Genomic DNA, 26,180 nt, shown 5'->3' with positions numbered 1-26,180 from the left:
GTTCACACTGAGTTACTGATGCTCACTAGGGGTTGGCCAGCACCAATTCTACTCAACCCTTGATGATTATAGAGGATTTAATTATAATTGAGAATGTGAAAGAAAGAAAGAAAGAAAGAAAGAAAGAAAGAAAGAAAGAAAGGGAGAAAGAGAGAAAGGGAGAAAGAGAGAAAAGAGAAAGATGAAATCTAATCCAAAAATCAATTTTGCATAGAATTTAATAACAGATAAAAGCTCATAATTCTATCACTAACAAATGAAAACTACCAGCACCAGGAAGTAAAACTAATTCCCAGCATGAATCCCGACACCTGTGTGGATGCTTCCTGACCTGGATTCTTTCATCGAATTCATGACAAAGGAATTGGGCTCACACTGAGGCATGGTAAATACATTATGAAATAAAGATAGGCATTATAAACAATACAAACCACGGGACTCAAAGGCAAAAACGGGGCTGTGCCAGACAGTCTCTTCCTCTACAGCTGAGATGCCCTTGGGCCCATAGTCTCTAGTTTTTAGATTCCTCCTCCTGGGGCCGAGAGGAAGTGAATGGGGAGCAGCCTATAGTGGCTGTGCACAAAGTTAGTTACAACAGCCCAGTGACACTTTAGAGCTCAGCTGATGCGGTCTTTGCCAGGCACTCTAACAGAAAACCACAAGAAAGAGGAAGCCAAGCTTCCTACATGTCCTTATTTGGCTTGAATGCTGGAAGTAGGGGCTTATGAGTACAGCCCTGTTCTCTGTTTTATACATAATATGTGCCTCTCGATACACTACAGTTAGCAAATACTATTTAAAGTGTGACGTGTGTGTCTATTATGTTTTCTTGATGCTATGATCCATGCTCTGAGAGAGTTGATTTTTTGGGTTGTTTTTCCAACAGGGACAGAGATAAAATACAGAGGTTTGTGAAATGCTGTCCTTTTAAGCCAAATCAAAACCCACGGCTCAAATTGCAAAGGGAGGATGTCCAAATAGCAGGTGTGCCTTACATATTGAACCCAGTTTTGCCATTAGGAATCCATTAGGATTTTGTTATTCAACAACTTGAATGTTCGCCCAGCCAGACTCCCTCCCTAGGTCCTACTGTAAATAAATAAACAATCACCTCCCCAGTGTCCTGCCAGCGTCAAGGGAGGGGCCCTGGCCTGGGCGCCTCCACGGCTGACTTTGGGGTAACACTAGTAATCATGTAACTGTATTACGGTGTTAGGCCGAGGGGAGCGGTAGATCATTTGCTTGAAAACATGACCTTTTAATTTAAACAAAAGGCTTGAAAAAATAAGAGTGGATCTTAAATGCAGTTTAATCAGTCAGGCGAGAGATGCCTAATGAAGCTGCCAGACGGATTTGTGGCCAGGCTGTCACTTCGACCATCATGTTTACAGCTCCGGGAGTCAGATTGGCATCTCGTGAAGGTACAACCTTGGTCAACGTTTTCTGGGTCTAGGATGGCTGCAAATTTTGACAATTGGACAAATTAGTTTGTTGCAGTGATGACGGTTTGGAAAACCTGACATGTAAGAGGCCTCCTGTTTTCCCACTGGACCTAGAGAGCATTTTATCAAGGCAACAAAGGTAGCAGCCTTTGCAAAAAAAAAAAAAAAAAAAGTGCCTCTGTGTGTGTGTGTGTGTGTGTGTGTGTGTGTGTTCAAAACCAAAACACCAGTAAGCGGACTTTCATACTTGCATCACATACTAGTTCAACTAATACTCGCAGGGAAAAATTGTCATTTTGGCCCATAGTTCAGCTCAAAGTTCTTCCCAAAGATGTGTGTGTGTGTGTGTGTGTGTGTGTAGGAAGACTCATTCGTGCCAGTGTGAGATCACGTCATAAAGTAGTTCTTCCGCAATTTGCGTTTCCGCTGTGTTGTGCCGTTGCTGCCGGGGAAGACCTGATTTAAGTTTCAAAAGGTCCACCTTCTGTTGGAGCTATTTCTTGAATGCTTGAATCTCAGGAAATGTATATTCTCCTGCACCAGGATTCTTTCTCAGTGCTGTTCAACAGGCCAAATTTTCATGTCAGATGTTCACTGAGTGCTTGGTGGAAGACAGGCCGTTGAAAGGGGTAGCAGGAAACTCAAAGAGAATCTAAATTTTTTTATTCTTGTTTTTCAGAAATATTTTTTAAAAAAACAGAAAATTCAAGGAAGAATTATCGCCCTGAGGGGGGAAAAATCATGGTTGAGTTTGCTTTCTTAATTTACCGTATTTATTTGCTGGAAATGGCAGGCAGTTGGGCATAAACACTAACATTATCCACCCTGTTCCCTCTTATTAATCTAGGGAAGCCTGGGCTTAGTCTCTCACTCATTTCATGCCGAAAGCACAAAATGTATTGCTTTTGTTTTACTGCATGTTTCATTCCATCTGCTGGAAGCCTCCTAAGTCAATGTTTACCACATTTATAAATTCTGAATCACTAAGGGAGTAAAAAATCGCGTGGCGGGAAAACACGCACGTCCTTCTTCTTCTTCTTCTTCTTTTACTTTTTTAAAGTTTAAGAGTATTGTCTCAGCAATGTTCATTTAGCTCTTTTGAGCTAAAATAAGGCAGCTTGCATGACTTTTTTAATTAAAAAATATTTTTAACTACGTGCTCTCGAAGTTTTTCATTTCCCCCAAACCTCTCTATCATTGCCTTGTCATGATTATCATTTTCCTTTCACTGTTGCTTACTGTGGAAGCCCCAGGAAAGAGTTCCTAAAAATTAAATTTCATGCTTGCATGTGTCTCTGTGATCTGCAGCGTGTATGATCTCTGAGTGGAAAACTTCTCTAAAAATAAATGGATTACCCTTTTTGCTACACTGTCTGATGTCTCTTCAGCAGATAGCACTGCTTTCCTGTGATCTCTAACCCACCACAATTGAAATGACAAGCGTTGAATTGGAAGCCTCACGGTGGCGCCCTCTACCTTCGCCGGCCCTTTCTGCAGCGTGCTGCGGGTTGCCCTCCAGAGCACCTGTTCTCAAACTCGAATATTGCCCGGACCCCTCCTAAGACAGTAGATTAATCTTCACACAACCCACAATACATCAGTGGAGTCCACTTTGGGAAACACCGGCTTAAAACTGAAGATCTTATTCTGTAGCTCTCTCTTTCCTTTCAGAATTCTAACGGCAAAGACAAGTTCTCTTTAGAACTGCTAAGAGGTAGAAGGATGAACTCTCTATTCTTTTCTTGAAACAAAGCAATTACAAATATTTTAAATACCCTAAAAGTCTTGGAATCTTGGAAACACGTCCACGAACCCCCAATTCGAAAAGTCTGCTCTCCCTTTTGCAGAGAGAAGCATCGATCCTTTGCAGAAGACGTGCATTTGACCTTTCATAAACTGCTCTGTAAATATCATCGTCGCTTAGTTTGTGAAAGACTAATGTGTTTCCTCTAACAAAACTGTCTTTTCAGGGTTGCTGCTGTCTAGAATAATGCTTGTTTTCCTACTGGGCTTTCTATTGCTGGTGTTTTTTAAAGGCAACTAAATTTGTCTAAGGGATTGCACTTTGAGGCAATCCAAGGAATTTTAATCAAGAGCCAATGAGAAAGCCAAAGCTTCTAATGGGAAAAAAAGAATGTGACAAAGTGGCAGACCTCAAAAATACAAAGCAAGTAGATTTTCTAATATTTGATACTTCAGAAATAGACTGTGTTCTAAAACACATTTTCAAGCAAATGTTAAAATAATATTTTTTTTCTGGGATAACTGCTCTTATGTAGGTAATATCAGCAAGAGAGTTGGCTCTTCTCTCCTCAAAGCAATCAACAAGTTGGACTTTTTTATACCAGAATAAATGTGGCTAAAGAAGTAGTCTCTCAAAAAGGGTGCATTACAAGGGAATGCTGCCGAGGCTAAGGTTAGAACATTGGTATTCCCATAACATGTTGTCCGCTCTTGTTTGTAACAGAGGAAGGAGGCAAACTAATTAATAGGCCTGTCAATAAATGAGCTTTGAAGTAAAGTCTTGGCTAGGAAAATCGGGCCATAGTGCTCAAAAGTACTGGGGCTACCTTTGATCCTTTACGGTTCTTGGGATTCTAATAAGCGTACAGCCACAGGTGAGGCTAGCGCTGTTGTCTATCTCTGAGCCAGCTCACACCCCTCCAAAACAAACATATTCAGTTACTCATGTGCCACCGTGGGAACGTACCATAAAACCAACAGAAAGAAAAATAATAAACATGTCATCCAATAAGTACATGCTATGATGCGTAGCCTCTGGTTTTCAATAGCCAAGCTTTATTACAATAACCGCAACATGAACAGCTTTTGGAAATGGAACAATAAGGTCAACGTGTAGGCCGAAAGAATCCATCACTCAAATGGTCTTTCTTTTCAAAACACAGCTAGGGGCCCCTGGGTGGCTCAGTCAGTTGAGCGTCCGGCTTTGGCTCAGGTCATGATCTCACGGTTCGTGGGTTTGAGCCCCGAGTCGGGCTCTGTGCTGACAACTCAGAGCCTGGAGCCTGCTTCGGATTCTGGGTCTTCCTCTCTCTCTCTGACCTTTCCCTGCTCATGCTGTCTCTCTCTCTCTCAGAAATAAACTTAAAAAAATAAAAACGTTAAAAAAAAATCCCCCACACAACTACCTGAGCTGAGCTAGAGTTAAGTACATGGCACCAGATAACTTTGCTCATCCCAGTAGTGTCATAGATAAAAATAAAACCAGTGAGCCTGAACTGAAACTCATTTTTGATAGATCATAGAAGTCCTGTAAGTAAATTCTTTGTGACCAATCTTAGAAAAGATTCTACTTTAATTAACCTGGCATGTAATCAGGCTATATGTTAGAGGAAAACGCAGGTAATCTGTCACAAAAGCTTAAAAATTAGAAAAATGTGTATTTCCTAAGAGTCTCACTCTGCCTCGTCTGTAAGAATAGGTAGTGGTTCTTTTCTGTAATTATTATTTGGTGGGCTTAAAATACTGTATAAAAAGCATTTTAGGGCGTGCCTGAGTAGCTCAGTTGGTTAAGTGTCTGACTTCAGAGCAAGTCACGATCTCACGGTTCATGGGTTCGAGCCCCGCATCGGGCTCTGTGCTGACAGCTCGGAGCCTGGAGCCTGCTTTGGATTCTGTGTCTCCCTCTCTCTCTCCGCCCCTCTCCAGCTTGTCTTCTCTCTCTCTCTCTCAGAAATAAATAAAACTTTAAAAAATTATTTAATTTTTTTAAATTATTAAGAAAAGAAAGCATGTAAAAATTTTTATATAAAATGACAATTATAACCTCAATTGATCATGGTGTTATTCTTAATTTTAAATACATAACAATTCTCCAGAAAAAAACCTTAAGCAATTTCTTTTAATTCGAAAATATAATGCCATTGTGCTGATGTTGCTTTATTAAACCAGAATGTGGTAGCTGAGGACAGAGATTTTGTTTCCTATTCCCACATATCCTTGGCCCCTACATCAGTGCATAGCATTGTGGGTGCTCCATAAATATTTGTTGAATGAATGAGTGAATTTTATAGTAAGCCTATAAAAGGTGTATATTATAGTTGTATACTACCTGAAGACTGTAATTATGGTTATTGCGGCAGAGACAGAGTTGCCTTTTGATGTCTGTATTGCCCTAAATATGAACAGGAAGCAGCTAATCCTTTTTTTTTTTAAGTTTTTATTTTGTTTTTGAGAGAGAGGGAGAGGGAGAGAGAGAGAGAGCACGTGCGAGGAAAGGGCAAAAAGAGGGGGAGACAGAGGGTCCAAAGCAGTCCCTGCGCTGACAGCAGAGAGCCTGACATGAGGCTCGAACTCAAGAACCAAACCATGAGATCATGACCTGAACCGAAGTTGGAAGCTCAATAGACTGAGCCACCCAGGCGCCCCACATCTAGTCCTTTTTAATGTTGATTGTTGTGCCAAACAGGACTGGTTCCCTTCTCTGACCTGGAAAACTTTCGGATTCTGTAAAGGGTCTCAGTGGAATGAATGCTCATCAGGGAAATGTCCAGTTATAGTAAATCACAAAGAACTCATTAGTTTGTACAATCGTTGCTTTGGATCTTTGCCATAATATATTTGTTTGTATGTGAAATAGGGAGCATATTTTTTTCATCCCTGGTCTACAGCTGAAGTGCACTATGTGTTTGGTGTGTGAGAGCTCCAGCTTGGATGAGATGCATTATCTACTGTAAGTTAGCCTTTAAGTGTGCACAAGAGTTTGTTGGCAAAACATAAGGACTCTACTGAACCTCTAGAGAAGAATCAAGTCTTAGTTATTTGAGAAATTTATTCGATTACAAAATCTTAGCACTTGAGTATTATCTCATTTTTCCCCTATGAAGTAGAAAAACATACATACGAGGGGCAAGAGAATTATTGGTAGTGATTAAAATATTTGACCGTGCAATCCAGGCACAGAGGAGAGATATTTCATCAACAAGTGTTTTTAAGCATCTGCAGTCTCCAGACCTGTATAAGGCACTTTGGGAATTCAAAACAGAAAAAACGGGGTGCTTGGGTGGCTCAATGGGTTAAGCGTCTGACTTGGGTTCAGCTCAAATCTCATGGTTCATGGGTTTGAGCCCCACATCAGGCTCTGTGCTGACAGCTCAGAGCCTGGAGCCTGTTTCGGATTCTGTGTCTCCCCTTCTCTCTGCCCCTCCGCCCCCCCCCCATGCTCTGTCTCTCTCTGTCTCAAAAATAAATAAACTATAAAAAATTAAAAAAAAAAACAAAAAACATAAAGGATCTGGCTGAAGGGACCTGTAGTCAGTAGAAGTGAAGTGCACGCGCACGTGCGAGCACACATACGCACACACACAAATTAATAAGAGAATAATTAAAAACAACACACGAATAATAATAATTGCAAGATGGCAAGATTAAAAGCTTATATTGAAATCCATGAGTACAAAGTGCCTTCTGAGAGGGATTCGTCAGGAAAAGCCCTCTGAAGTAGTGGGATTTGAGCGGGGCTTGTCAAATGCAGTATTTTATGTCGCCTTTCATTCCACAAACGTTTGTGAAGGGCCTCTGTGGGCTGGGTCCTGGGTTAGCTCCAGTGTGGGATGTCAGGATGTACAAGACAAGGTCATCTTCCCAAGGCTTGCCGTTGGTTGGGACCCCGGCTGACACTGTGTCTCGGCCTACATTACAATTTTTCCGTAACTGCTTCTGGATCGAGGCTCTGATGTTGGCTCTCTGGTCACTGCAAGAGCAGCGAGAATCGAAAGGGCAGCACAGCCTGTGATCTCAGACGTGTCTCGGAGCTAATGTAGACGGGGCCCCCCAAAACTCTCTACCAGAAGGAGCTTACGGAAGACCTCGGGCTCACGCACCCTTCTTAAAACTCATCTGGTAGTTTGGCCTATTCTGTCAGAAAGTATCCAGTCAGTGATGGGCCACTTTGCTCACCAAAAGTTCTCTTTGGTGACCTTTTCACCTAGCGGGGCAGCTGTTACAGAGAGAGGGTTAAACGCTCCCTTCTAGTTTCTGCTGAGGCTTCTAATCTCTAATACTTACGATATTGTATGGACAGGTTTAAACACTTTTTTCATGGATCATGGAGGAAAAAAAATTATTTATTTATTTTTTTTAGCATTTCTAATTGTTAACTTTTAAAAAGGAAAAGTGGGGGGAAATGACCTGGGTCAGCCTGTGGGAAGCCCTGCGCTCCGGCTGCCCCTTCCCCCCTCGCCCACCGCGGCGGAGGGGGGGCTCCGTGAGCGCTTCCCCGCGTGTGGTGCTTGCCCCCCGCCACCTGCCCACTCCGGTCGGCTTGGGTTGGACCCCCGCGCTGGCCTCTCTCCAAGGCCTTTGCCCACTTCTGCTGGTGCGGCTCCCGGTAGACCCACACGCCACTGTCCCCCATCTCACAATCAGTGGCCCCAATTGGGAATCGCTGTCTCCTCTCCCAAACACGCTTCCCCTCCTGCTCCGCCTTCGCAGTGTTACCTTCCCAGCCTCCCAGCGCCAGGTGCCACGCGTTCCTGGCTTCCCTCCTGCTTTCGGGCACTTTTTCTCTGGTCGCTTGTAGATTCTTCTGTCACTCATGCCCTGAACACGAACGTTTGCCAGCGCCCTCCTGGCTTTTCCTTTCGGGTCCCTGCGCTTGGTGTCCCGCGTGAGCTCTTTCAAACCTGTGTCTCCAGCCCCGGGTCCCTCGCTCTGTGTGCCATTCCTCCCCGGAGTGGCCTCTCCTCTCCCGCCCTGTGCTCCCCTGTTTTCAGGCCACCGCATGCACCTGCCCGTGCACTTCCACAATCTGGGGAGCATCCTGGACTCTTTCCTACACCCCACTTCCTGCAGGAAGTCAATCCGGTTAATTCGGCCTCCTTAGTGTCTCAGGGGCTTACATCTACCCTCTGTCCACCCCATTACCATCGCCTTCTTTCCAGCCCTCGTCATTTCTCCTTTGTATTTCCGAGACGCCATCATAGTTAACACTCCAAACAGAAGAAAAAAACTAGAGTTTGGTTCGATTAACTACCTGCTGCAGGTGATGACATTTGTTAGTATCAAAATCATATTGTTTCTTTGCTATTCACAACCACAGATCGCCTGAGACCCTGAGGAATGCTGAATCTCAGGACCACCCCAGGCCCCGGGGATCAGAATCTGCATTTAACAACGTGCCCAGATGACCCATGTGCTTGTGAAGCTCTGTTCCGGGGCCAGCTGCTGAGAGCAATGCGTGCAGGTAATTAAACCTGTGAAGCGCTTCCTTCATGTGCCTACTCCTTGCTTCCCTCTCAAATGGACTTACCTGAGGTTTGAGGTGAGAATTTTTCTATAAAGACAGAAGCACTTCTAACCAACGGCCATGCGCCTTTCTAACACAACTCAAGGAAGCTTTGGGGGCACATGAAAGAGAAGGTGGGAGCTCAGGTCACACAGCTGCTCCCTCTAAGTGCCCACTCCAAGCCTGGCCATGCCCTGCACTGGTTTCTACCTGTGCTAACAGGAAAGGGTACCAAAAAAGTTACTTCTGAGAGCCTAGCTAATGTGGAGGGAAAAGATAGCCCCGCCCACAGGTTTCTTGCACTGATGGTGGCCGAGTTATATTCCTGTAGAGTCATGAAAAACAGCAGCGGAGAATATATAAGGCTCAAGTGCACAGTGAGCTGGCAATAGACGTAATCACAAGACCCAAGAATTCCTAGCTCTTAGTCCCGGGCTCCAGCAACAGAAACGTGTACATGCACGTGAAATCTTCTTTTCTAATGATTATTAAGTCCCCCTTCACAAAAATCTCTTTTTTTACTGTTTATTTATTTATTTTGAGGGAGAGCATGAGAGAGGGGCAGAGAGAGAGAGAATCCTAAGCCCAAGCAGGACTTGATTTCACCACCGTGAGCCCAAGTCAAGAATCGGACACTCACCCTACTGAGCCACCCAGGTGCCCCTCACAAAAGTGCTCTGGGTACACTTGTCTCCATGTCTGAGGCCATGTGCGTGGGAGAAGCATGAAGGCCACACCCGCTTGCATAGGGTAAGCAGTGCTTTCTGCATTCGCACTGACATCTATGACCCGTGCGTTACTCTTCTGGGATGTCCTAGAACTATATCCAATGACTGTTCTGTCTCACCGCTTATATGAGAACATCCTTGCCTTGGCTTTCTAATAAACACGGACGTGCTAACTGGCAACATGGGTGAGTTTGGAGAGAGAACCAGAAGTCTGGGGGAGATGTGTACGCATCTCTCTCTCTCTCTGTCTTTTTTTAAAGCAGTCAAATTTTTAGCCCCGAATCCAATCCCATGAAAACGGGCTGTAAAAAAAAAATAAAGTTTCCATGCTGCTACGCCACTTTCATGAGGCTGCGGCCTCTCTGCACACCGTGTATGTTTCCCATGCTTCGGTTCTGAATCAAGCTGGTGCATAGGTAGATCTGCTGTCTTCCCTTGTGAACCTTCCGAGAGAGACAAGCGCCAACTCGATCTCTCTCTGACTAAGAGACACTGGAGCCTTCAGATGGGAAAAAGGGGAAGTTTAATCAAGCACAGTTTTCTAAATACCTGTGACTCATTGTGAAGCCCGCGCTGCAGCGAGCTGCCAGCAGGAACACATGATGCTGACCTACTTTGCCAGAATAGGATTTACTTTTTTTGGTCGTTGTGAATTTTCCTTCTTTATTAAGGGAGAGGGATTTAATGAACCTTGGTTCTTAAGGAAACCAGGGGCAGATAACGGGGTGGAGCCGAGTCTCCTTTCTCCTCCATCTTCCCAGCCTGGCCAGGCCACCGGGAGGCAACCTTCAAGACCCTTATCTGTCCGCCGAAGTGGCAGACTTCTTTAACCTTTGACCTAAGTTGTGTCTGAACCTTCACCTCGAGGAAGTAAAGTTTTGAACATTAAGCCACTAACGACTTCAAAAGCCCCCGGATTTGTGTCCCGTTCTTTAGCAAGAATCCCAATACCCTTGTCCTGGAGCAGCAAATAAAGTGGAGCCCACTTAGCCCAATTCAAGTAGTGATCCGCTAGGGGAAGAGGTGCCTTCAGGAGGAGGGCGCTTATTTTGTTGACTGGTTTGGTGTCTTCTTTCCAGTCACAGGACACATGTGAACATAGCTTAAGACTTTCGTTTCTGCCTCCCTGAAAGTCCCTTGGGGACATTTTAAAAGTAAGTAGTGTCAGTATTTTAGGGTCCCCATTTAAAAAGTCCAAAAGTTAGAATATCTCATGATCCTTTTAGAACAGGGTGCATCCGAAGCCACAATGGGTATTTTAATGGGCTGCCCTCCATATTCTCAATGAAATTCACCGGGGATTTACACTCAACCTTAACCACATCCAGAGGAGGATATGCCTCAAAGAGAATATTGGAAGAGCAGAGTCAATCTGAGAGGATTAACAGCCAAATAAAAACCCAGATTAAATCACATGACCCAAGAAAAATTAGTAGAACAAGAAAGATTTGAACGCTTGTAGCAGAGGCAATGCCGACCTCGGTACATTGAAAATCTCGGAATACCCAGCAGACTTCAATCAAACTCCAAAACTAACTTTGACTTATATTTGGAATTCTTTTGACTCGCTCTGTAAAAGAAAATAATTTACATTAGTTTTATTTGTCCTGTCAGTTAAAGTAGCTGAAGCTGCCAAAACACTGTCATTTCTTATAACTGATTACTTTCCCTTCCCATGGCTGTCATGTGTGTCTCGAGTGCATTTGTCTTTGGAATGTTGTCCCTTTATTGCCTTGTGTGGGACCTGTCTTACGCTGGCATTTTTACTGTGGTAGACACATTGCTATATCACAGTAGGCCAGAGGTCAGCTACTCAGCCATCAAGTCGAAGAATGATTTTTTGGTTAATAAAACTAATTTTCTTAGCTGAAGGCTGCTTGCTGTGAGAAGAAGTTATATTTGCCAGGTCATATTTTCAAGAAAGTGATTGAATGCCAGCTGTTGAACTCTAACTTATGGTGCTACCGTAGTTTGTCAAAAACCGATTTTTCCTTTTTTACCATGTGGATTTTAAGTATGATAGGAAGTCTGAGATTATGTGTTAAGTGACACGATGAAGTAATACATATTTTGGGAGAATGTGTAACACTTGTTATTTTTCCTTCTGGCTCAGAAAGCACCTAGACAGAAAGGACAGAGGTGGAACGCTGATTAAGAGCCAGGACTTGGAGTCAGAGAGACATGGAATAAAAAATCGCCCTAGCCATTTGCAGTGACCGTAGACAACTTAATTAACTTCTTTCAGCCTAGGCTTTTTCATCCTTAAAATGGGCATAACAGGGGCGCCTGGGTGGCTGTTAGTTAAGCGTCTGACTCTTGATTTTGGCACAGGCCCTGATCTTGTGGTTCATAGGTTTGAGCCCCGTGTCAGGCTCTGCGCTGATGTTGCAGAACCTGCTTGGGATTCTGTCTCCCTCTCTGATTCTCTCTCAAAAGAATGGGGGGCAGGGCATAAGAATAATACCTGCCTCCTAGATTTATTTGGAGGATGAATAGTGTATGCAAAAAAGTGCTTGACTCTATGAAGTGTATCAGTCAGTCTAGGTTGCTTATGCTACATAACAAACTGCCCTATAGTCTCCTGGGCTTAAAGCAACTAAATATTTCTAACTAATGCTACACATCCATGTAGGTTAGCAGGGTGAAGGGAATGCTCATGATAGTCATTCAGGGATTCAGGGGTTGGAGCAGCCACCGCCTTGGACCTTATTGGTCACATGGAGAGGGGAAAAGACCTCTAGGGATTTTATGTCAGCAATTCAAGGCTCAGCCCAGAAATGACACCGATCACTTCTCATCAAACTCATTGGCCTAGAAGCTGGGGAACACCCCTTTCTTTATGAGACTTACAAGATGAGAGAGGGCTCACACATTAAGCCACTGCCCCCTTCATTGTGAATTCATGGGCCACCTTGCCTTCAGCCACCTCTTTAGAACTCGAAGGAACAGAAGCTAGACAGACAAGGTCAGGCTAGGAAGAAACAGCTGCCCTGAGACCTGAGTCTGAGGCAGGATGAGAACAGCTTCCTCCAGAGTCTCATTGGTGTCAAGATCACATCTAGAAGGACTTAAGGACCAGGGAGATGTGAGACAGGAGGCCCCTGGTGATGTCCACACATCGCAGTTGTTCCTGAAGCAAACTTTCTCTCACCGATAGCCCTACCACAAGAAGGCCACAGAGCCAGTTTTTGATAGGAGGAAAGACAAAGGAATGTTGCCTCATTTGTGGCTGGGAGTGAGGTAGCATCAGTAAGTGTCACAGTAAGTATTGCTTTGCAGTGGGCACATGTTATTTTAAGTAAGCTCTACACCCAACGTGGGGCTTGAACTCACCACCCTCTGGTGAGTTGCATGTTCTACCGACTAAGCCAGCCAGGTGCCCCAGCATGCATCATTTCAGTTCATCATTAGCAACCCTCTGAGGATGGTAAAAAGTTGTTACCTTACCATCTCTAGCTAAGGAAACAGAAATTAAGAATTGAGAAAATTCAGACAGAGCCCAAATTCAAACCTCACATATATCTGATTGTAACTCGTATACTTTTATTTTTTAACTGTTTTCATCAGTCCCCACTCTCTTCTCTCCATTTTTTGCCCTCTCCTCATCTTCTCACTTGAATCACTGCTAGGGAAAAATATAACGTTTCAGGAAAAGAGCACACAGAAAAACAAGGAATTCCTGTGTCCTTCCTGATTTTTGTCATGTGCTCATGTGTCTTCCCTACTTAAACCCATCTTTGGCTTTCTAACACCCACGGAGAAAAGGCCAACCGCCCCAGTCTTGTTTTCTGAGATCTTTATAATCTGATGCCACACCCTTTGCAGATTTATTTGGCTGCCACCATATCACCAAGGACAGCACCAGCGACCCAACTTCCTGTTATTTCCCAAACACAACCTGTGCCCTCAGGTTTCTGTGCCTTTGCTCATGCTGTTCCTTGAGCCTGGAATTATCTTTCCTTGTCCATTTGTTTGTTGATTCCGCATATATTGAGCTCCTCCTATGGACCAGACTCTGGGGATATAGAGGTGAATAAATCCAGGTCTCTGACCTCAATCAGCTTACCATCTGGTAGGATGCACTGAGATAATACAGCGGGGGTGGGCACGTTAGGACAGCTCACCGAGGAGCACTAACTCAGATTTTGGGGTGAGGAGGGAGGTGCTGGGAATGATAATTCACGTCAAGGGGCTTTTCACAGGAGGGAATGCCTGAGTTAGGGCTTGAAGAATGTCCCTAGATGCTCAAGAGGGAATGAGAGAACTCTGTGAGTATTTGAAACTGATTTAAAACTTTCAAGAGCTGGGGCACCTGGGTGGCTTAGTCGGTTAAGAGTCCGATTTTCGCTTAGGTCATGATCTCACGGTTCGTGGGTTCGAGCCCCGCGTCGGGCTCTGTGCTGACTGCCAGCTCAGAGCCTGGAGCCTATTTCAGAGTCTGTGTCTCCCTCTCTCTCTGTCCCTCCCCTGCTCACGTTGTCTCTCTCTCCTAGAAATAAATAAAAATATTAAAAAAAAAAACTTTCAAGAGCCGATAAAGAAAGTGAGAGTAAGTGGGAGGAGTGACAGATGAGGCCGGGAGGGGCTTCTGGGTCCTGGACAGGATTTTGGACTTGCCACTTGAAAAAAAGGACAGCTACTGAGGGATTTCTATACTTAAGCGGGGAAACAACAACCGTATTTGCAGCTTTGGTTAAATCAATTTGAAAATGGTTTGGGGAGGATGCCAGAAACTTAAGTATTTCCAAAACTTGAATAAAACTGGTGAAAGTAAGAAAACACATGAGCAAGCTCACCACATCCTCAAGGAAATAGATTTCCTCCATTTTCTTGAAGACATAGCCCTATCCATTTATCTTTCTTTTTGTTTTTTAACAGATACAATAAATGAATAAAAGAAACACTTTACTCTCCTTTTAGCCCCAAGAGTTACTAATAACAAATACTTTGATGAGTGGCAATGCTTTGCTTTCTTGTCTCAGTGGGGGAGAACGTGAATTCTGGTGAGCAGGTCCCATGGAAAATGGTACAACCCCCTTTTGGCTCTAGCCAGCTGTCACCACGCAAGAGTATAGGATAAATCTAGACCTCTGCTTTTTCAAAGAAATCTTGAAATCAAAATTTTAATGTAAAGATATGCTGATTTTATTATTATTATTTAATGTCTATTTATTTTTGAGAGACAGAGAGAGGGACAGAGCACGAGCCTGAGAAGGGCAGAAAGAGAGGGAGACACAGAATCCAAGGTAGGCTCCGGGCTCTGAGCTGTCAGCACAGAGCCCGACGTGGGGCTTGAACCCACAAACTGCGAGATCAGGACCTGAGCCAAAATCAGACGCTTAACCCACTGAGCCACCCAGTCACCCCTATGCTGATTTTAAATTTTTAAAAAAGCAGCAGCATGCTGGTCAAACTAGGATTGTAAGATTAAGCAACCAAAAGTACAGGACATCCTGTGAAATTTGAATTTCAGGCGAACAATGAAGAGTTTCAGTAAAAAATAAATCCCAGTGATTGCATGAGACGTAGTATGATTTTTTGTTTACCCAAAATCGAACTTAACCGGTGTCAAAGGACATACGTGGATCACATTAGGTATGTGAGCTACCTGTTGGCAACTTGTGGCATACATCAGTGGTTCTAGATGATGCTTGAGGGTTGCCACCTTTTCATAGTAAATGCATCATGTCATCATCTTGATTATGCTGAAATAAAACTCAGAGATCATATGACCTGTTGCGCATAGTGTTGTTGTTGTTGTTGTTGTTTTTTAATCAACAAGGCTCTAATTATAAGCCAAAGAAGAAATAAAAGAATGACTTCAATAGGCAATTGCTTTGGCAGTCCAATATTGACTACCTGGCCCAAGGCATTTGAGGGACATGTGGCTGCCCCAGGTGCTGCAAGGTGTCTAGCTACCCTGGACCCTGACAATTAAATACTTACACTGCCTCACAACTTATGTGATAAGAAAAAAGTACCCCCCACCCTGGTCACCTTTCCCAAATGCCCCCTAGGTGGGGTGCTGTCCCCAGTAATGAACACCAGTTAGAGAAAGATTGGAGGTGGTGGAGGGGACAGACCAAGAATGGCACTTGGGGTTCGGAGCACAGGTAAGAAGTGAATGCTTTTATCTAAGAGAGAAATGGCTGGAGAACCAACTGGAAGAGGCGGGGCCGTTCACATAGGGAACACGGGAGTAGGATTTTACTTCAAAATCAATTGGTTCCTTTTATTGAGCTTGAGACTCCTGTGAGACATCTAAGGAGTACTGATGGCTAGGCCATGGAATGTGTGTGTATTCCGAGGTCTAGGGTGGACACAGAAATTTGGGAATGAGCAGCAGGTCATCTACACATTATGGAAGTCATGGCACTGGATGGGATCCCTCCCAGGGAGACTGCAGAGTCAGAGGTGATGGGGTCCACAGACGCAGTCTTGGAGAACACCAACTTTTAGGAGGTGTCCAGCTTCCATCACGAAAGCGTAAAGCAGTTTCCAGAAAGAAAGTAGGGAAACCAGAAGAAGGTGGTATAATAAAAGGTAAGGGGGAGAGGTGAGAGGGGTCAACTGTAGAGAAGAGACAAACTCTACAGAGAGGACAAACAAAATCAGAGTTGAACACATGTCCAGTCAGAAGATCCCTGGTGGCTTGACCACAGTTTGGGTACAGGGCTAGGTGTGGAAGGCTACTTAGAATTGATGAAATGCAGACAAGGTATGCAGACCATCTTGCAAGTGTCATGGCTGTGGAGGAGTATGAGATCTCATTCACCATTTTTTAAGATTTTATTTTTTTAAAAGTAATCTCTACACCCAACTTGGGGTTTGAATTCACAGCCCTGAGATCAAGAGTTGTATGATCCACCGACTGAGCAAGCCAGGCACCCCTATCCTATTTACCTTTTAAGACCCTCCTCATATGAGGTCTCAGAAGTTTCTATGGATCTCTTAGGCTACTTTTGCTGGTAAGTAACAGAAAACTGAATTCAGACTGGCTTAAAAAGTAAAATCCAGTAGCGGCGTTAGGCTACTGAAAAAAATCCAGCATGGACTTCAGGCATAGTCTGATCAGACTTTGGATCCAATTCGCTCAGTTTTTGCCCTTTGTGACTTCCCTATTTTATTTATTTATTTAAAAAAAGTATTTATTGGGCACCTACAGCATGCCAGGAACTTTCTCAGTTCTTGGAGTACAACAGTAACCCAAACTAAATAAAGATCCCTGCGCTTGTAGAGCATACAATCAAATGAGAGAAGAGACACATTAAAATATATTTTTTAATTTATATTTTTGTTTATATTTTATATACATAAATTTTACACATATGTAAATCATATAGCACATTAAATGATGATGAAGTCCATGGAGAAAGAAAAACATAGTGCAGGGTGAAGAGGATGGGGCGTGTAGGAAGGAGTGATTTGTAGTTTATGTAGGTGATCAGAGAGGCTTCATCAAGAAAATGGTATTTGAGCAAAGACATGAGGATGTGCAAGAGAGACATGTGATTGGCCCCAGGAAGAGTGTTCCAGGAAGAAGACACAACCAACACAAAGGTCCTGAGCAGGAATAGTCCCAGCTTGTTTTCACAGCATCAGAAAGGCAGTGTAGCTGGAGTAGAGTGAGCAAGGGATCAGCAGCTGGATATTAGATCATAGAAGTATCAGAGAGCCAAGTCACAAGGGCCACTATAAAGGCTTTGGTTTCTCATCTGCAGGGTTTTGAATCAATAAGTAAATGATCCAACTCAAGTTTAAGAGGATCTCTGCAGTGGCTGCGTTGAAGGTAGACTGTAGGAGAGTGAGAATGGAATCTGGGAAATCAGTTAGTAGACTCAAAAAAAGTCTATTAAAATAACACAGGCAAGAGATAACACAGGGTGGTCACAGGGGGAGTGATGAGACATGGTGGGATTCTGGAAAGAGTCTGAGTGTCGGGCTAACAGAACTTCCTACCAGCTAGGAGGTGAGAGATGATAGAAGAGTCAGGAATGTCTCCAAGAGTTTTGGCCTAAACCATTGAGATGGGGAGGGCCATGGATATAGCAGGTTCGGAGAGGAAGATCCAGGCTTAGGTTTGGGACATCTGGAATTTTAGAAGTCCATCAGACACCCAGGTGAAGATGTTGAGTAGGCAGAGGCATCTGAGTCTACCTTTGGGAGAGAAGTCTAGGCTGGCAAGATACATTTCAGTCTTGTTAGCATACAGATAATATTTAAAGCCATACAACTGGATGATGCACCAAGGAAGTCAGAGTGGGTAGAGAAGACCAAACACAGACCCTCAAAATCAAGAGGTCTGAGAGAAGAAAGGAAGAGCAAAGGAGACTCATGATAGAAAGAAAATGGAAGGAAAGGAAGAATTTTCAGACAAAAGTCCTAGGTTTCCCTCTGAATGGATCTATTTAGGGTCCTGGTACCAGTCCCTACAACCAATGAAACTAATAGAGTCCATTTTTGAGCTAATGACTTGAAAGGGGTCTTGGAATGGGTTATGATTGTGAAGACTCAGCCCTGGAGCCAAAGTGGGGGACAATCCTTATAACCCCACCCAAAGAAAGAATTGAATATTTGGAAGCAGCCAATAAAATGAGTCTATGACCTTTCCACACATTCTTTAGGAGGAATTGATCATTTGTTCTCACATAGTTTGGGAGCCTTCTTTCATGGTGATAATTTTATAGTTATTATATTGTGACACAGTTGGCTCTTATTTACCAATTTCTTCTCAGATTATTAGGTCCTTGAAGAGGAACCATGTGGTATTCATGTTTGAACCCCAGGGCTTAGCCCAAGTGATTACATGTTGAAGTGAGTTAACTATGAACATGCGAAAGTATGTAGATTTTTGGTCTTTCTGTGAGGCCTCCTGGGTGATCAAAAACCTTAAGAGAAAAACATTGAAAGCTTAGAATAGCTTAATCCATTTGTTATATAAGCATATGGACCTTCACCTGGTTAAACTGTTTTTATGAAGCTATTTCTTAATGAGTGTAGCTGCAAGCACAATTCATTCTTTAAATAGCTCGGAGACAGAGAAATATAAAAGATATTTTTGGTAATTGAATACACACACATAGCTAATGGCTGAGAGTTCATGAAAAGTACCTAATATCTAAAAGACCTATAAACTCATTGTGGAGAGAGAGAGAGAGAGAGATTGTTCATGAGTACTGGTTAAAACTTAAATGATAATGTAGCTGGCCAAAGACAGATAGTACACAAAGAAGGTAAAATCCTTAGAAGGAAATCAAATAGATAAGGTTTTTCTCTCTATGCAGCTCTGACTTTTTTGTTGGTTATGATTTGTCTCACGGAATATCTGTATCTGTACAGCAAATTGTATGATTACAGAATTCTAGTTAACTCTGTACTTGGTCACATGTAAAGCAACTCTTCTTCTTAGAAGAGAATAAATGAACCAAAATATTTTTCTGTCCAGTATTTGAATGGGAAAAAAAAAGGAAGGACAAAATGTAGTCATCCAAAATATTATAAAGTATATTATATTCTTCATTCAATCTATCACGGACTTCACACTTTTTGGAAAGGGTTTCCATTGTTACCTCCTCCCATAGACATATTAGGATATATTTGTCTACATGGGTGTTTTCAGAAATTTAAGCACTAATATAACTTCTTTAAATTACAAAAGATCCCAAAGGTTTACTTGTTTGTTTGTTTGTTTTTAGAAGATAATGGGAGGACACTGAAACAGTCCTTTTGAGTATTGAAGGCATTGATGCAACAAAATATTTGATTCTTATCAAATAAATTGTCAGTATTTAAAATTTCCTTTTGAAGGCAAATTCTTTAGTTCTTATAAAAAGCGCTGATCATAGGGATTAAGACAAAGAAATGCCAGTCACTGCTATGGAATCTGTCAGCTCAACCTGTACAGGATGCTTGACAGTTCTTGGATTACTAAGCAAGTTACCAATTTTATTAGGCTAGACTCTCTTCACGGTGAAATAAAAAAGAGGGCGCATCTGAAAAGCCAGATAGTGTAATGAATAAGACATTTGGTAAATAAGAGCAATTAAAAATCAAAAACAGCTCACATCTGAAAAAACAGATAATAGAGCAGGTAAGACATTCAGTAAATAGAACCTAATAATGATGTTGTAAACCTCACCCCCAGTCAGCCACCCAGGGTGCAACTCTACTCAAGTGATTCTTTTTCCCCCTCTGCTAGGGCTGTCTAGATTTTTGAAAAATTGAGGTAAACTCCAAAGGTCACCAAGATGCTGTCTTGTAGTGTTCTCCTGACCGGGGTACAACTGGAAATGCAGTGGGATGAGCAAGTATGTGTACTTTGGGGTTCCTGTTAGAGAGAAGCGGACCTTCCCTTAGCAGGGGTGGGGACGCAGGAAAGTGGAACCGTGCCACCCATGAGTTTAAACGGAGAGAGTTCAAGGTAGGTGCAATGGGAGGGCTTGTGTTTCCCCATGCAGTGCTCTTCCTCGCTGTTCAGTGGAGGCCAGGGGGCCTCTCTCATTCTCTGTTCACTTGCCGCGCCATCTTCCCTTTTTCCCCCCTCCCTTTTGCCCTTGAAAATGGCTTTCAATGATTCTATGCGTGTGCATTTGAGAAAGCCAGCACAATATCCTATTAATCCGCTGAGCCACTTCAACAACTTGAAAATGATCAGAGCATGGCTGATGACTGCATTGGTCAGTTTGCGAGAGCTTAGGGGAAGGCCGTGGGAGTCATTCCATTTAAGGGATCTTCCTTCTGTGGTCACCCAGACCTCCTCTCCCCAACAGCTCGGAGGCCTCCCCGTGGCCCATTGTAGCCATCCTTCTGGGACGCGGGGTCAGTTGGGGGAGGTGGGGAGGGAGATCGTTGTCTTCTTCTCCCTCCAGGGAGCAACTTCTCTTCATAAGGATTCTTTTTCCTAGCAAGCAAGGATGACCTGGAAATTTGATAGTGCCAGAGTTACAAACTATACTTTCTCAAGGGAGAAATATTACCTTATAGAAACTAGCTTTTATCCTGCTGAGAAACTGTACTGTGCAGCGGGGATTGTCTCTTATTACAGCTGTGAGAGCCGGGCGAAAGCCGTCCAGCTATCTTCTGCACACCAAAAAGGCTGCTGGAATCGCGGATGACCCTGAAAAGAAACTGCCCTGTTACTTAGTGGGGGGAGGAGGGAAAGACAAAAATGCCAACATAAGCCCGTACATTCCGCGTGCAGCCTGAGCTTGAATACTCTTAGACACACCAGGAGAAACGTTCTCAAGGATTCGGAACTCCTAGGTGACGGTGGAGTTCTTGGCTAACTTCCTAGAGCATTGTTTGGCCTTATAAACGTCCTTCGAGTCCGTGCAGTCCCATACGAACAACAACAACAAATAGTTATGGGGATTTTAGTATGTAATCTGCAGGGGAACTGAAGCCCTTTGTATGCCGTTTCTCAATGAAAACAATCTTTTATCATATAGTATTCATTAGAGAAGATTGAGAAATAATTTTATAACAAAAAGGTATTCAGTGAGTGGTTAAATAATACTCAGTGAGCACTTACCGGGCTCCGGGCACTAGACGGGATGGGATTATGTACTCACTGCAAACGTGGTCCCTACGCTCATGACACTTAACACTTTAGTGGGCAGGATGGGTACAGAGCAAGTGACCTGAGTGAGCCATGCCTAACGAATGTCCGGTTAGATTTTAGTTACTTTTTAAAAGTTTTATTTATTCATTTTGAGAGAGAGGGAGAGAGAGAGAGGGCATGAATAGGGGAGGGGTAGAGAGACAAGGAGGGGGAGAGAACCCCAAGCCGGCTCCACTGTTCAGCGCAGAGTCCAACATGGGACTCCAGCCTATGAACCATGAGATCATGAGCTGAGCTGAAACCAAGAGTCAGATGCTCAACCCACTGAGCCACCCAGATTCCCCTGTCAGGGTAGACTTCGCAGTCTACCAACTCAAAGGTAACTAAGGACATCTGTTTGTAAGATTTAAACGTCCAGTAAGGTAGGAAGAGTGTGACCTTAAAAATATTCACGGTGCCTTCTTTCCTACTAAGCTGCCTTTTGCCCATGCAGGAAGTTGAATGGTACTTATTTCTTCTTAGGGAACCTCAAGTTCTCGGTCATTGTATTCTTATGCAATACAATCCAGTGAACTTGTGTTGTGTCTTAAGAAGCTGTTGTTTTCCTTTTTGGCTTTTCAGACATATTTGTTCCCACATCATCTCCCCCAAATCTGTTTTTTTTTTAAGTTTTATTTATTTAACTAATCTCTACACCCAACGTGGGGCTTGAACGCATGACCCTGAGATTAGGAGTTGCATGCTCCACCAATTGAACCAGCCAAGCGCCTTTCCACATCTGTTTTTACTGTATGATTTTATTTTTTATTTTTGAAAACTATGTATAATTATGCGGGTTAAACTAGAAATCCTCAAATATCTGTCTGTCCCAGTCAGAGATATAAGACCTAACTTTCTAAATAATGATGAATGTTCACATTGGCAAACTCGGGCAATGTCTATTTGTACCAAAACTATGAGCAGGAACATTTTTTCTTGAATTGTAGAATTTTATTGTTTAAATTTAATTACGGATATTTTCAAATATACGCAAAAGTGGAGAGGACAGTCTACAAACTCCTGTGTGCTCATCACTGAGCTTCAATGATTTTGTCAATTTCATTCATCAATATAGCTTTCTCCACCACACATAGAAACTTTTAAAAATTTATTTCTGGAGTATTTATTTATTTATTCTTAAGTAGTCTCTACATCCAAGGTGGGGCTAGAACTCATGACTCTGAGACCAAGAGTCACGTGCTCTACCAACTGCCAGGTACCCTAAGTTCTGGAGTATTTAAAGTCAAATTTCAGGATGTCACTCACAAATACTTCAGTATTTACATCTCATATATAAGGATACTTTAAATATAACAGGCCATTTCTACAATAAAATTAACAAAAATTCTTTAGTATCAGATAACACGACCCTGAATCAAGTTCCCCTGACGAGAAAAATGACTTTTTATTGTTGGTTCAAATCAGAATCCCAAAATGAACATACATCATACTCCGTTATTATAGTTCGCAATTTTCTTTTAATCTATATTGCTTCCCTTCCCCTTTCATTCTTACCATTTAGATTTTGAAAGGACCAGGTCCTTGACCCTGTTGATTTTCCCACCCCCTGAATTTGGCTATTAGCTTCTTCCTGGCATTGTTCAGCTTATTCTTCTATCCCCCTATATCTTCTGCAAACGAGTAGATCTATACGCACGATTAAATTTACTTTTGTCTTTTCCTCTGTCCCTCTCTCCTTCCCTCCCTTTCCTTCCTTCCTCCCTTGGCAAGAATATTTATGGGTGGTGCTAGGTACCGTCTACGGCACCACATCAAGAAATACTTGGTATCTAGTTGCTCCCTTTTTGTAAGGTTAATCTGAGGGCCCAAGTTTTCTCAGACGGATACTTCCGCCTTTATCAGGTTTTAGAATTAAAGTTATATATAACAGCATCATGAAACAAATTGGGGGGATTTTTATCTTTTATTATGATCTAAAATAGTGAAAATGATAACGTTTCAAAGATTAGGTTGAACTCAGCTATAAAATCATATGAATATATTTTTAAAATGATAGAGTTCAGCTGTAAAATCATCTGACAGTTTTTTTAAGAGCCAGCAGATCTTCTGGCTGCCTGGGTGGCTCAGTCGGTTAAGCGTCTGACTCTTGATTTTGGCTCAGGTCATGATCTCATGGTTCATGAGTTTGAGCCCCAAGTCGGGCTCTGTGCTGATAGCATGGAGCCTGTTTGGGATTCTGTCTGTCCCTGTTTCTGCCCTCCACCCCAAAATAAATAAATAAACTTAAAAAAAATAATAATTAATAGATCTTCAATCACCTTTGTAATCTTTTATATGGTGATTACTCTTTCCAGGTTTTTATTATTTCTTGGGTCAATTTTATAATTTATTTTGTTATCAAATCATTTGTTTCTTCCAGATTATCAGACTGTTGCCATAGGGTTTCATAATGTACAGTCTTTTAATCATATTCATCTCTTTTATATTTGTGACTGTGAACTTATTCTTTCCTAACCTTGCATATTTCCTCTCTGTAGCATTTTTCCCATTCCAGTAATAATTCACTGATTTTACTGCTCTTGTCATACACCATTTGTTTCCTATTTTGTCAATTTTATGTTTTTCTTTTAAACTTCCAACTGCATCCTTTCTTTGATTTATTTTATTTCTTTTTACTAATTATTTCATGAATATATTAAGTTGCTAGGGCTGCTTTAACAAAATAGAGTGGGTGGCCGAAACAGCAGAAATGCATGTTCTCACTTTCTCAGTTCTGGAGGCCGGAAGTCCAAGATCAAGATGTTGGCAGGTTTGATTTCTTCTGGGACGTCTCTCCTTGGCTCCTTACCCTGGCCTCACAAGGTCTTTTGCTGTGTGCAGGGCCCTCTTTGTGTCTCTTTGTATGCCCAAATTTCTCCTTCATATAAGGACACCAGTCATACTGGATTAGAGCCCACCCTTTTGACCTCAGTGTACACTAATGAACTCTTTCTTTTTTAAATAATTTATTGTCATGTTAGCTGACATACAGCGTATACAGTATAGTCTTGGCTTTGAGAGTAGATTCCCGTGATTCCTCTCCTACATACAACACCCACTGTGAAGGCCCTCTCTCCAAATATGGTCACATTCAGAGAAGTATGGGGGTTAGGACTCCAACACATGAGTTTCGAGTGGATGTAATTGAGGCCATAACAATAAGTGTAAATTGCTTTATTTTCAATTTTCTTCAAACATGAAAGAATTTGAGGCTGTGCATTTTCCCCCCGAATGTAATTAAGCTGTTTTAATATAAAGTATGTAATGTGAATTATTCTTCTTTCCATGCTTTCTAGATAACATGCAATGGCAGCTTTAAATTCCTTTGATTCAGAGATTTAGGTAAATGTTTCTTAACTTCCAAAATTTAAGATGATTTTAGTCATTAGTTTGTTAATTACTTGTAATTTTCTCATGGTCTGTAAATACTCTTACCTAAGTCTTAAGGGGTTTTTTTTTGTAGTCAAATATATCATCAACTTTTGCACACTTTATAATAATAAAAAATGCATACTGTGCACTGGTAGGATACAAATTGTCTACTTTATTGCTCACATAATTTAATTTCTCTACGTCTTTACTTATCCTTTTGTGTATCTTTCCACTTCTAAAAGTGACATTTTTAAATTGCAGCTCTAACAATGAAATATTACTCAACCTTAAAATAAAGGAAATTCTGACATATATTACAACGTGGATTAACTTTAAAGACATTATGTTGAGTGAAATAAGCAAGGAGAAAGAGGGGAAAGAGGTGAGAGAGGGAGAGGAAAAGGAAGGTTTATTATTAAGTTTATTATCCCCACAATGGTAAGCTTTTCATTAAAGGGACTATGCCCAAATTTCAGAACTAGTTTATGCTCTGAATAACATTGGTAGTTATTTGCCTTCTTGTTCATTTATGTGTCTGGCTGTGACTTTAGATAAAGAAATGGATCGCCCACATGATGAAGTGCAATGAAAAAGAACATTAATAAGAAGTCCAAGAGAGCAATCTAGATTTTGTTTTCTCCTTAAGAGTCACAGATTTTGCCTAAGAACCTAACATTAAACACATTAGCTTTCTACATGGGAGCCTAAATGAAATATTGAAATTTTTTTAAATCTTAGAGCTTTAAAATAGCTGTAAAAATACTGATTGCCCATTTCTGAAAAAATTATATTGTTAAAATTTATTTGGAAAGAATCTCTCAGACTTTGTGCAATTTTACTGTAATGAATAGAACATTAAATATAATTTTGCACTGCAACTGACTTTGACAATGAGTAGGATATACTTTACCCCATAATATCTGTATTGAGTTTTTTATTTTTCTCTTTTTTTTTTTTTTTTTTTGAGAGAGAGGGAGAAAGAGAGACAGTGCAAGGGGGGGAGGGTCAGAGAGAGAGGTAGACACAGAATCCGAGACACTGAGCCACCCAGGCGCCCCTACGTTTCCAAACATTCTAATACCAGAGCTAATACATTTTTACCTGGTTGCTGAAATAAGTCTAAACTATTCATAGGCATAAAACTAAAAGCATTAAGCTGATAGACAAATGGACTGAAAAGGTTATTGAAATTTTCATGAAAGGAGGACTCCCCAAAGTTGCCTTGTTCAATTTTAGTCCTTGACAAATGATCACCTTAGGGATTAGCAAACTATGGGATGGGGGTCAAATGCGGGCTGCTACCTGTTTTTATAAATAAAGCTTTATTGGAACACAGTCATGCTCATTTATTTGTGTGTTGTCTAAGGCTGCTTTTCCACCACAGTAATAGAGTTCAGTACTTGCAACAAAGGTCATATAGCCCTACAAAACCTAAAATATATACCATTTTGCTCTTTATAGAAAAGTTTGCAGAACTCAGATGTAAACCTTTGCTGAAATAAATGTTGGTTTAAACATGATACTAGTAGCTAACATTTCCTAATATGCCAGACAATATATGTCCGTATAGTGTACAATCCAATCAAGCCCTACTCTGGGTACCCCATCACCTGTTTCTCAATGTTGGCTTGCCTTAAGCTTTTCCCAGATCTTAGGAACTGCATAATATCTGCAAGCATATGAATTAAAAATATCCTGGCTACTGGCATTATCGCCTCTGGATTTCTAACTTCTACTGTACATATTTTTTCATGGAATATAATCTAAATTTAAGAGTAGGATGTATCCATATA

The sequence above is a fragment of the Hyaena hyaena genome, unplaced genomic scaffold (assembly GCF_003009895.1).
Source record: "Hyaena hyaena isolate Hyena2069 unplaced genomic scaffold, ASM300989v1 scaffold_509, whole genome shotgun sequence".
Lineage (NCBI taxonomy): Eukaryota > Metazoa > Chordata > Mammalia > Carnivora > Hyaenidae > Hyaena > Hyaena hyaena.
Note: the sequence above shows the minus strand (reverse complement) of the source record.